A 13,036-nucleotide genomic window follows, 5' to 3' on the forward strand; every position below is an offset into this window, starting at 1 on the left:
GCAGCCCACCCTATGTGTCATCTCTGATGATGTTGATGGCATCGTGCTATGTGATGCTGTTGATCAGAGGGCAGGATGTTAGCCTGCAACAAAAGAGGGACTTCCACAAACAGAACAAGCTCCAAGATTTTGCCAGGCACAGACTGACAAGTCTGTAATTCCCCGGGTCATCCATTTCTCCATTCTTGAAAATGGGGGTTATATTACCCTTTTTCGATCCTTTGGAAACTTCACCTGAATGCCACTTTTTTTCAAATATGACGGACAGTGGCTTAGCAACTTCTTTTGCAGCTCCTTCAGGACCTGCACATGGATTTCTTCAGCTCCCATGGAATTGTTCATGTTCAGGTCTTAAGATGATCTCGAACCAGATCCTCTCCTACAGTGCACCTTAGTTTTTCATTCTCACAGTCCCTGCATCTGCCTTCCAAGACTTAGGTGGTGTGGTCATAGCATTTGCCAGTGAAGACTGTGGCAAAGACGTCATTAAGAAGCTCAGCCTTCTCAAAATTCAGGGTAGCCAGTTCTCCTGATAGCTTCTGGAGAGGGCCCACGTTGTCCCTAGTCTGTCTTTTATTTACAATGTACCTGTAGAATCCCTTCCTGTTATCTTTCACATCACTAGCCAAGTTTAATTCTAACTGGGCCTTACCTTTCCTAACCTCCTCCTTAGCTTCCCAGACAAAACAGCTTCCTATAACTTTAAAGCCCCTTCTCACTACACTACACTGGACTCCTCTTTCTTTCCCCATCTCATTTACCTTCACCTTAAGACAGTGAACAAAACTGGCCCAGTACTGTATCTGCAGGTTTATTAGAGCTAACCAGTGTGGAAAGACTAATTTACTTACCTTATGCACAGGACTTCAATTTCTACAGCATGAGATATTCAGTGAAGTTCAATTCAGGAATGAGTATGCTGACCAGACACTTTTATTTAGAGCATCTTCTTCCCTTTATTTGTTTGTAGGGTTTTTTTTTTCCTTAATAAGACATGTTTGCACAGTTCATCCATTATTCCTGCCTAAATGCAGAACATCAAAACTTTATTTTTTGAATTTTATCATCTTATCTGTTTGTCTGTTTTTTGTCACTTCCCCAATGGATTATTTGTGAAATTAAATAAATCTTTTCTGTACTGCAACATTTAAATCATTAATGAAAAAAACAGAACCGTACAATAAATATGAAATACCTCTGCAGAATCTGTCTAAATAGTACCTTCTAATTTGATAGCCAATCACTATTAATAGCTTTCTAGGCACATCTGATCATTTTATTTTGCACAACTATTAATCATCTTAATCTTATCTTTTGCTTATGTCATGTAAAACAGCTTCAAAAGATTTTGTAAATTCAAAATATCTAACACAAAGTATGTATTTCTTCTCCTTTATCTGTAAGGCTGTTATCCTATAACAGGAAGGAAAATAAATTATTCTGACAGGCTTTATTTCCAAAAAATCTTTGCTGGCAGTCACTCTACTCTTAATGTTACCTCCAGGTGCTTAGAAATTTTTTGATTATTTGTTTTAGCTTTTTATAAAAGGAACTAAAACTAACTTGCAGCTAATTCTCCATTTCTACTTTTCCACCTTTTTGAAGTTGAGAACTGTGATTTTCCTTCTCTAGTTCTCCAAAACTTCATAATCTTTCATGAATTCTATATGGTTTCAGCAAGCTTTTAACGTTTTTGGAGTAAAATTCAATTGGGCTATACAGTGTAAAACTTCTAACTTAGACTAGAGCTCTTTAATGTACTTTTTCTTCCTCCAGACTGAATCTTCACCCTTTTCTTCTTGATTATGTGTCAGCTGCTTGATCTCGTACAATATTTTTAGCAAATTCTAAAGCTAAAAAGAACATTAAACACTTGAGTATTCTTGCTATCATCATCATTTTTTTTCTTCCCCTGGTCAGCTTTTCCCTTTGTCTTCATCTTGATACTGACATGCTTACTGAATAACTTCTTGTTGATCTTTATGACTCTTGCCTGTTATGTCTTATTTTCATCTTGGTCCTTTACAATATTTTTTCCATACTTTTTCCTTATTAATTTGACCTTTTTTTCTATGTTCTGTGTACTCCCTTCATGCAATTGACTTCACTGAGTCAATACTTTACGAAAGCTGGTTCTTTTTCTACACTTTCTAGCCTTCCACTATTATGCTTTTAAGATAGTTTCTTGATTAAACCGTCAAATTTCTTCTTCTTTAGACTTATTTCTAACAGGATTCTTAAAATTCTTAATTATTGTTCTAATAAATTTGCATGTTCAAGGTTTACTTAACCTAACGTCTAAGAGTCAGGAGATTTCCCCAAGGGAAATCTATAAAGGCAGTTGAAAGCACTTTAGTTTCCTCAGTTCTGTGGATTTGGACTTATTTCCTATAATCGTTCAGACATTTTCATCTAATAAATCTCCTGCTATTGAAGGACATACCCTGGAGTTCTCTTGCTGTGACACGTTGTAGTTTGTTATTATCATTGTTGTTTGTCTTAACTTTTTTCTAAGATAACTAAAGGTAATCTTGGGGTTTGGGGTTATGCAGAAATACGTGAAGCAAATGTTTATAACAGCCTATGTATTATGTACTTATAATTATTTTCATTGACTTGACAGACAATAGCTCTTCATTAGTCTACATATCTTTACATATCTTTAACATTAATATGTGCCGTTGTTAAATATTTTTTTTGCATTAAAATTACTATTTAAATTTTTACCTTAGTATTGAATTCTTGCAAAGCTCTAACATCTAATGAATTCTTCACTGTTTGTTAGCCAACTATTTGCACTAAACCAGACAACCTTAATTTGTTCCTTTTATAAGTTATTTTTATCCTTTCTCTCCAAGGATAACTAGAAAATAAAGGGATGCTCAGGAAAGCAAAGTTTATTCTAATTTTCAGATAACATGTGAAAACTGTACATAATGTGTAGCTGGTAACTTCTGCTATGATTGGATTTATACCGTGTTTGTCTTGGCCAGGACATAGAGACTAAGAGGAAAAAAACAAACCAAAACAAACAACCAAAAAAAAAATAGTACTATACCTTCATTAAAATGAAATAACAGTTGCGGGTCTTCTTATCTAATTCAAAAACAACCACCCTAAAATGCAACATATACTTGACCTGGAAAGTGTACTTACATATCACACAACCACATGGCTTATTTCAAGTCTATTTATAAAGAGGGGGTACTGCCACAGAGAATTAATCAGACATGTTTTTCATAATTTAATATGAATCACAATAACAATCCTAAATAGCCATTGTGGTAAGAGCAGTGAAATGGAACTCAAAATGAACAGCACAGATGAGAGGGTATCAGTTAGCTTGAAAGGATAGGAGCTTTCCAATGGAGGAAGAGTGAAATACAGTATCTGTTCAAGGACTATTACATGTAAATGGAAAGTCTCTCCGTAAAGCCAAGCACAACAATTTGCAACAATAAATAAATAGCTTTGTTGCTGTAGGATGTGTTAATGTTGATTTGCTAAGTCTCTCCCCTGTAGGATTCTGAGGCATCTAATAACAAGGTTGAACTCAGATTGCAATCTTACTTCAACATGGGTACTAATATTTCTCTAATCTGTGCAAATTGTTTGGCTTGGCTTCATGGAGATGCTTTCCATTTACATATAATAGTCCTTGAAAATGTGTTCATCATGGTTTCCTACTGTGAATTGTGTTTTTTCACAATTTGCAAGTGACCAAAAGATTCATCTGTTACTGGAGATGGTCTACCAGAGAGAAATTCAGTGTGATTTCATCATCTCTATTTGAAACAAATTATCTTAAACGTATATATTTTTGTCATGGGAGGTAGGGCAGACATGGAATGAAGAGAAATACCCTTGTAACTGGCATTTTTACTGCTGGCAACACAATAGATACGGATATCTGTGGGGACACTTGTTGTCTCAAGTTCATGCTTTCCACTTCGTCTTATATTTTTAAATGGACCTCCACCCAGACTAGTATATTCATCATTGCAATACAAGGAGAAATCCACAGGTCCATCTTCAAGTGAGTGAGAAAGGGAAGCAAGGAAACAGTATTTGCGAAGAATAACCCGGTGTTGAACATGGATTAGCAACCAGAGTAATACTCTCAGGCTGCTGACCTTCTGCATTTATGCTTCAGTGTCTTCACAGCTGTTTTAGACAGGCAGCTGAATTAAAGCTGCTGCACAGTAAGATGATTCATATTAGTCATGGTAGATAATAAAGGCAAGCAAATTTATTTTCTGCATTTTGTTCATTCTTAACAGAGGACATCAGGGAGTCATCAGTCTGCAATCAACATTGATCTGGTTTGTTACACTGTATTGCTACCCTGTATCTCCTTTTGGTGAACTTTCACAGCATTTTGTGGTACAAACTAGGATCAAATTGCTTACACACAAAATGTATTTAAGTGAAACCTTATCAGTATAATTTCTGACAGTACTGAAATATTCATCAAAATAAAAGGCAGGTGCTCTAGCAAAAATAATTTCTTACAAAAATGTCTGCTTTTTCAAGGTAATAAAGGTAAAAATTTCTTTTCTGAATTTCACTTGGTGACTACAATTCATGTTATTGAGATAACTTTAAGATATACCCCACTGTCTGCTGAGGGATATAAAAATACTGAATTTATCCACATTACCACTTAGCCTCTGAAAATACTCAAAACAGACTTCAGGTAAAATATTGAAACGTAAGCTCATCACAGCAACAGATATATGGGACAGGAGAAGAAAGCACACACGAAATTATAGCTATATATATGCTATACTTTGACTCAGCATAATAAACCTGCCTGAAATATGCAGCTCTATTGTGAGCCCCAGCTGTGGAAATATTTCACCCATACTCAACACTGGTTTGATTTCCAAAACATTTTCTCTACAAACAGATGTGTACAGGTATCTTTCAATAGGTAAGTATGGCCAATAGAAACAAAAGACAATTGTCATTTATATTTATGTATAAATATGTTTGAGGCATACTGTTTGATGGAAATTCACTTCTTTAATGAGGAGTTTATCTTTAAAGGGACTTGCAGTTCTGTTCAGAAAGGAGCCAAATTCCAAATTCACCAGATATTATCCAAGTGTTGTAGATGCAATGTAAGATCTCATGAAAATAAGAGTTTCTTACAAACTTTGTCACACATAAACCCCCCAGAAATATTGCTAATCCATGGAAATGCTTTCAGTTAGGTTAATCCAAGTTATTTTGGATGTCTACATTGAGGAAACACAATTCACTTGCTGCAAGTATCTATCTCTTTCCATTGACTATAAAAGGTGTTTGACTCAAGCAGCCAAGGACTAAACATTTATGTTGTCTAAGTCTAGATTAAATGCATTCTAGTTAGATTACAAATTGATTAGTCAGAATTAGTATCTGTTAACTACCTGTGTAAACACAAGACAATTACAGATGTGAGCATTCTTAGTAACTAGAATAAATTTGAAGGTATAAAGTTTGCCTAAACTAATCTCTGAGTCCCTTCCCATATATTCAGAAGACGACATATTCAACCTATGTAGAAGAAATACAGTCAAATAAACCATGATGAGACATATTGCAGAAGCTATGTACCCAAGTTCCCTTGTTTAATGGTGTAGACAGTTTTTCAGACGACACTAACAGCTCAGGTATTTTACTAGCCAAGGTATCCACAAAAATTTCTTCCACCCATTTGTAGGTTGTCCACCAGCCTCCTGGGGTTTGAGATGCAATCAGATTATGAATTTTCTAGTGTTTTGTTTTGGTGTGTGTCTTTATTATGAGTGAGATATTTAATTCCTAATTCCCTCTTCTCCTTCTCCTAGGGAAGGTCAAACATTAAAATCATTCTTACACCAACATCTCCAACAGGTTATACTCAGAGCTCAACTTTGTTCATGTACTCTTCACGGCATTACTGTGTACCTGATCAAATAATCTATCAACTGAATGAAACCAGACAATTGGCCCAAATCTCCTTATGTGTTCCCGATGTTCCCATGAAACCCTAATACATAATAATTACTTTTCTATTTGCTGAAAATGCCTAAAATGATTCATATAGAGCAACACTGTTGAAAACAAAATTGAGTGTTTACAGCATTGTGCCAAAGGGGAAGGTAGAGGGCTGTCCTGGGAAGAAACACAAAAGTGAGGTGTTTCAGAGTGCACAGGGTGGAGGAAGTTTGATCCCACCCATAGCCGCTAGAATGAACAGTTCCAAGAACCTCTGGAACTGGGCTTTATTTTCACCTCAGAGGACACTGGATCGTGCCCTACAAAGCAAGGCCCAGGCACTCCCTCCTGAGCATGGAGTGGAAATATGAATCTGGAAACAAACTTAGCCGCAAAATTATATGACATAGAAAGTAAATCTTATGTTATCGATACATAAACATTATGTGGTCATTTCACATCACTTCAAAGCTAGGCATGTAATTTGAGCTTTTAATCTTGCTTGTTGACAGAACAGTAACAAGTGGTGTCCCTCAGGGATCGGTGTTGGGACAGGTCTTGTTCAACATCATTGTCAGTGACATGGACAGTGGGATTGAGTGCGCCCTCAGCAAGTTTGCCAATGACACCAAGCTATGTGGTTCAGCTGGTACGCTGGAGGGAAGGAATGCCATCCAGAGGGACCGCGACATGCTTGTGAGGTGGGCTGATGCCAACCTTATGAAGTTCAACCATGCCAAGTGCAAGGTTCTACGCCTGGGTGGGAGCAATGCCAAGCACAGCTACAGGTTGGGCAGAGAAGAGATTCAAAGAAGCCCTGCAGAGAAGGACTTGGGGTGTTGGTCGATGAGAAAATATACATGAGCTGCCAGTGTGTGCTCATAGCCCAGAAAGCCAACCGTATCCTGGGCTGCATCAAGAGGAGCGTGACCAGCAGGTCGAAGGAGCTGATCCTGCCCCTCTACTCTGCTCTTGGGGGATCCCACTTGGAGTACTGTGTGCAGTTCTGGTTTCCTCAACATAAAAAGGTAAAAAGGACATGGAACTGTTGGAACAAGTCCAGAGGAGGGCCACGACGATGATCAGGGGACTGGAGCACCTCCCGTATGAAGATAGGCTGAGAAAGTTGGGGCTGTTGAGCCTGGAGAAGAGAAGCCTATGTGGAGACCTCATAGCAGCCTTCCAGTATCTGAAGGGGGCCTGTAGGGATGATGGGGATGGACTCTTCGTTAGGGACTGTAGTGACAGGACAAGGGGTAATGGGCTAAAACTTAAACAGGGGAAGTGTAGATTGGATATAAGGAAGAAGTTCCTTACTGTAGGGGTGGTGAGGCACTGGAATGGGTTGCCCAAGAAAGTTATGAATTCTCCATCCCTGGCAGTGTTCAAGGCCAGGTTGGACCTGGGTAACATGGTTTAGTGTGAGGTGCCCTGCCCATGATAGGGGGGCTGGAATTAGATGATCTTAAGGTCTTTTCCTACCCTAACTATTCTATGATTCTATGATTCTAACTAGTCAACAAAGACACATGGATACCTCCAGAAAACAGTAGAAAGCAATTTATCTTATCTGGTTTAGACATCCATATTCAAAAGAGAGGTACTGGAAAGAAAGTAACTCTTAATCTTCATTGCTAATTAAATAAGCTTAGATGAATACATTAAGGTTGTTTATTTTTTATGTGATCTAAAGGTAAATGAGGTAATTCCCAGTTCTAGCCCTTAATTAATTGCAACTGAAATATCACAGGAACTGGAGAAATCCTTTCCAAACCTTTTTAGCCCTATCATTACTCATGAAACTATTTAAAAGCTACATTGTGGTAGGGAAATTCCATTCTGTATTTTTTTCCTGATATAATCACCTCCTCAAAACACAATGAAAAAAAAACTCACTTTTTTTTCAATCAGGATGTCCAGTAAAGAGTGCTAGCTCACAGCATAAATAGCCATCATCCAAATTTTTGTTACAGGCTACTGAAATGTACAGTAAATAAAATATTTTGCTAAAATGAAGGAAGTATTTGTAAATCAACACTTGATTTCAGAATTAGCCATGCTAAAATTAAAAAAAAAAAAAAAAAGTGTGTTTTTTTTCATTTATTTATTTACTTTAAGAAAGGGCGTGCAATACTGAATTTAAGATAAAATCTCCTGGACAATCTTATATCTGTTTGAATGTAATACAAGCTTATCAAAGAAGGAATGAAAAATGGGAAAACCCCAAGCATTTAGTTCACATAGTTCATACCTTGCTATTGTAATGTTTCAATTTTACAGTTGGGGTTTTGTTTGTTTGTTGTTTTGTGGGTTTTTTTAGTTTTGCTAACTCTAAAATTCCTCATGTTGATTTAATATTGTTTGTTTAATATATACCAATATACAGTATATGTACAAACACACTTAAACAAACATATGGGGGTTTTCAGCATGATGAATTCACTGCTAGTAGATTTGGCAGTTTTCCTCCTACATTCAGGCTGTTCTATATAATGGGCTTAAATCTCTGCTCAGTACAGTAAATTATACAAGTGTCAGCCTGAATTACTGAAATTTAAAATACTCCTTTTAATTTAAATTTTTACGGTTTAGGATTTCTCCCTCTTATATACATGGAAGCACAGTCTTTCAACTTCTCTCCTATGCTTCGTCTCCCCTCTTGCCCAACCCAGAGAGAAATACTCACATGTCTGATAGATTTTTCAGTTGCCTAAGAGTCTTCAAAGCTCTTTGGTCACAGAAATCCCCCTGTGTTCACCCCAAGTTTTGTGGCTTAATTAATCAGCCATCAACCTACTTTTCTAAGGTGGGCTTAGAATGCTTTAATTTGGTTTGGTTTGGTGTTTTACTTTCGTAGATGAATATAAATGGTACATAACTGACTGGCAAAACACTGTGTTGAATTATAGCTATGGGTGAGGAAATACAGTTTCTCTTAAATTTACTTTATTGGAAATACAAGCATGCAGGCAAAGTTAGGCCCCCTTGAAATTTTCCCCATAGGATTATTTGATATCAAAATGTATTTTATTTACCTTTTCTAATTCAAGCAAATGTTTCAATTGTTGTTCCCATTTAAAATGTAGATGTAAACTATTAAACCAAATTCTTTCTTATTGTAATTCCACAGATTAAGTTTAAAATATGTATACATATGTATGTGTGTGTGCATGTGTGCTTATATCTATAGATATATATGTATTTATATACAGTGTAAAATTGAAAAAGAACAAATGAGGAACTGAAAATTGACAGTGTTTTACTGCTACCTGCTTTCTGGAGATAGTCACCTTGCAAGAGGAACATTACAATGGAAGGCTAACCAGGCTGTTCTGCTGTAAACATCTGCTTATATTAGTTAAGCTCATCAACAGACATTTGGTGCAATTAATGTATGCAGCTTTAATGAAACATACAAAACAGTAATTACAGCCATAATTATAATATAATTAAATTGCAATCATATAATTAAAGTAAGCTACATAAAAACTTTACCTTTGAAAAAACTCCAAGCAGCACTTTACCTTTTTTAACATCTAATATCTACTTCTTTGTAAGTTTTTTTCCAGCTATATAGAGATAATAGTATAAATTTAATCAGAAAGTACCACAGCAGCAGCAAAACTCACAGTTTATTTTACAACCTTGCATGGGTTTTCTGCGTGTTTAATTTTTACTGAGAAAGAGGTACTCAAGTGCAGATACACTACTTATAGCTGTGGCCTTGTCAAATTTCATTAGGAAAACAAGTTTAGGTCTGGTCAACACTCAGGTAGCAGACCTCCAAGGACACCTCAGGCACCACAAGAAACAGTATTAACAGACTCTGTAAATAGTGTCTCTGTAAATAGTTGATCTCACAACAGTGTTAACTGATACTGTGATTTGAACGTGCTGCCTTTGGAGGATATGGCAGGGTCTCTACCGTCATTTACAGACACCAAACAAGGTCTGGCAGTATTGTATTAGTAGATAAAGGAAAAAAAAAAACCAATAATTTCAAGTGGTCAGTGTGCCCATAAGGAAACCTTGCTGCTTATTCCTGATGCTTGGGTGATGTAATCTGTTCTCATCCCTGGTTAGCGACTTGTCCACCTTCTTGTGCCACCTGAGTTCCTTAAGAAGAAATAAAAATATTATGATGTGGCATGTTAATTTCAAACACAGGAAAAGAGCATTTGCTATTGGTTTGTTGCTCTCTTCCCGCCTTTTACAAGAAATACAATATTTAAATGGAGAGGTTGTCCAGTGGGCATCTTTCTCATTTACAATCAAATTGTTTAGGACCCTTTCATTTGCTAGCTAGGTGCAGTCAGGAAATGCCAGACAGCTTTTTTGCTTCTTCAGAACATGATGCTTTGTTAAGACATAGCAACATTATCAACTTATGTTAAGAACACTCCTTCGTCCCAGGGCTGTCTGGCTATTGCCAAGTCACATGTTTTCTCCATAGATCTGCTTTGGAATGCTCTAAAGTGGAAATCAAATGTTATTGTGTTTGTTTCCTTTTTTCCTTTTTCTTTCCTTTCTTTTTCTTTTTTTTTTTTTTTTTTTTGGGGGGGGGGGGCAGTAGGATTGTTTTCCCAACTGATTGTTGAATGTCACAGAGTCTAGTGTTCAAAGCAATTTTTATTTGATTTAAACAAGAAAACATAACAAATGTTAGATTTTTTTTATGACTTTGTACTTTTATTTGAATGAAAGTTATGAGCTGAAGCAGGAAGAAAAATCAGCTTTGCATAATGAATGCTTGGTTTATGTCAGGTTTGAAAACCATAAAATTGTCAAGTCTTTTTACACTGTCAAGCATTTAAGTAAGAAAGTAGTTGCATGAAGTTACAATATAAAGCAAATTTCAGGGAAAAAAGAGTGACAAAGAACTCTTTAAACATTTTTCTGAAGTATTTATAGCATAGGGAGTTCTGGTGAAAGGACAAGTGTAACAGGTTTAAACCACCAAGATGAGACTCATGAGCCCCACCTCCACACTCTCCTTTTTTCCCCCTAGTCCATTTCACTTCAAAACTTCACTCATAAAACTTAAAGAAATTAAAGTTCTTTCATGTATTAGTTGCATAAGTACAATTTATAAACCAGGAGCAGTTACAAGCTATTTACAGGGAAACATGCTGAAGATGAATTTAAGGGTGAGACAGCCAATTAATTGGCAGGTTAAAGATCCTTACATTTTTCGTTTGGGTTTTGATTTTTTTCAATCCTAGCTTTTTTTAAGCATTGTAGTACTGGGTTTGTACGGCAAAATTTTGCTACGTGGGGACTACAGAGGTAGCTTCCATAAGAAGCTGCCAGAAGCTTCCCTCATGTCAGATAGAGCCAATGCCAGCTTGTTCCAAGATGGACCTACTGCTGGCCAAGGCTGAGCCCATCAGCATCCGTGGTAACACATCTGGGATAACATAGTTAAGAAGGGGAAAAAAAACTTCTATGCAACTGCAGCCTAAGAGGAGAGAAACATCTCTGCAGACACTAAGGTTAGTGAAGAAGGTGGAGAGGGTGTGCTCCAGGTGGCAAAGCAGAGATTACTCTGCAGGCTGTGGTGCAGACCATGGTGAGGCAGGCTGTACTTCTGCAGTCCATGGAGATCCATGGTGGAGCAGACCTCCACCTGCAGCCCATGGAGGACCCCACACGAGAGCAGGGGGATGACCAAAGGAGGCTGTGACCCCAGGGGAAGCCCACACTGGGGCAGGATTGTTGGCAAGGCTTGTGACCCCGTGGGGCACCCACACTGGAGCAGTTCATGAAGAGGAAAATTCAGTTCATTGCTGAGGAAAATTCAAAGGAAAAAAGAGGCTTATAAAAAATGGAAGTAAGGACAGGTGGCCTGGGTAGAGTACAGGGATGTTGTCTGGGAAGCTAGGGACCAGGTTAGGAAGGCTAAGGCCCAGTTAGAATTAAACCTAGCCAGGGATGTTAAGGATAACAGGAAGGGATTCTACAGGTACGTAGCAAACAAAAAACAGACTAGGGACAACATAGGCCCCCTGAGGAAGCTTTCGGGAGAACTGGCTACACAGGATTTGGAGAGGAAGACGCAGGGTAGGACACTTGGAAGGTAGATGCAGGGACTGTGAGAATGAAGACCTTGGGCCCACTGTAGGAGAGGATCTGGTTCAAGACCATCTTCAAAATCTGAACGCACACAAGTTCGTGGGACCTGATGAAATCCATCTGCGGGTCCTGAAGGAGCTGGCAAATGAAGTTGCTAAGCCACTGGCCATCATATTTGAAAAATCATGGCAGTCAGGGGAAGTTCCCGACGACTGGAAAAAAAGGAAATATAACCCCCATTTTCAAGAAGGGGAAAATGGAAGACCCAGGGAATTACAGACCAGTCAGTCTCACCTCTGTGCCTGCCAAAATCTTGGAGCACATTCTCCTGGAAGGCATGAAAAACATGAAAAACAAGAAGGTGCTTGGTGACAGCCAGCATAGCTTCACTAAGGGGAAATCCTGCCTGATCAATTTGGTGGCCTTCTATGATGGGGCTACAGAATTGATGGACAGGGGTAGAGCAGCTGATGTCATCAACCTGGACTTGTGAAAAGCGCTTGACACTGTCCCACATGACATCCTTGTCTCTAAATTGGAGAGACATCAATTTGATGGATGGACCACTTGGTGGATAATGAACTGGCTGGATGGCTGCACATAAAGAGTTGTGGTCAATGGCTCGATGTCCGGCTGGAGGCCGGTAATGAGTGGTGTCCCTCAGGGATCAGTGTTGGGACCAGTCTTGTTTAAGATCTTCATCGCTGACATGGACAGTGGGATTGAGTGTGCCCTCAGCAAGTTTGCCAATGACACCAAGCTGTGTGGTCTGGTTGATATGCTGGAGGGAAGGGATGCCACCCAGAGGGACCTTGACACACTTGTGAGGTGGGCTGATGCCAACCTTATGAAGTTCAACCATGACAAGTGCAAGGTCCTACACCTGGGTCGGAGCAATCCCAGGCACAGCTACAGGTTGGGCAAAGAAGAGATTCAGAGCCGCCCTGCAGAGAAGGACTTGGGGATGTTGGTCGATGAGAAAATGAACATGAGCCGGCAG

Source organism: Lathamus discolor, chromosome 4 (assembly GCF_037157495.1).
Source record: "Lathamus discolor isolate bLatDis1 chromosome 4, bLatDis1.hap1, whole genome shotgun sequence".
In the NCBI taxonomy this organism is placed as follows: domain Eukaryota; kingdom Metazoa; phylum Chordata; class Aves; order Psittaciformes; family Psittacidae; genus Lathamus; species Lathamus discolor.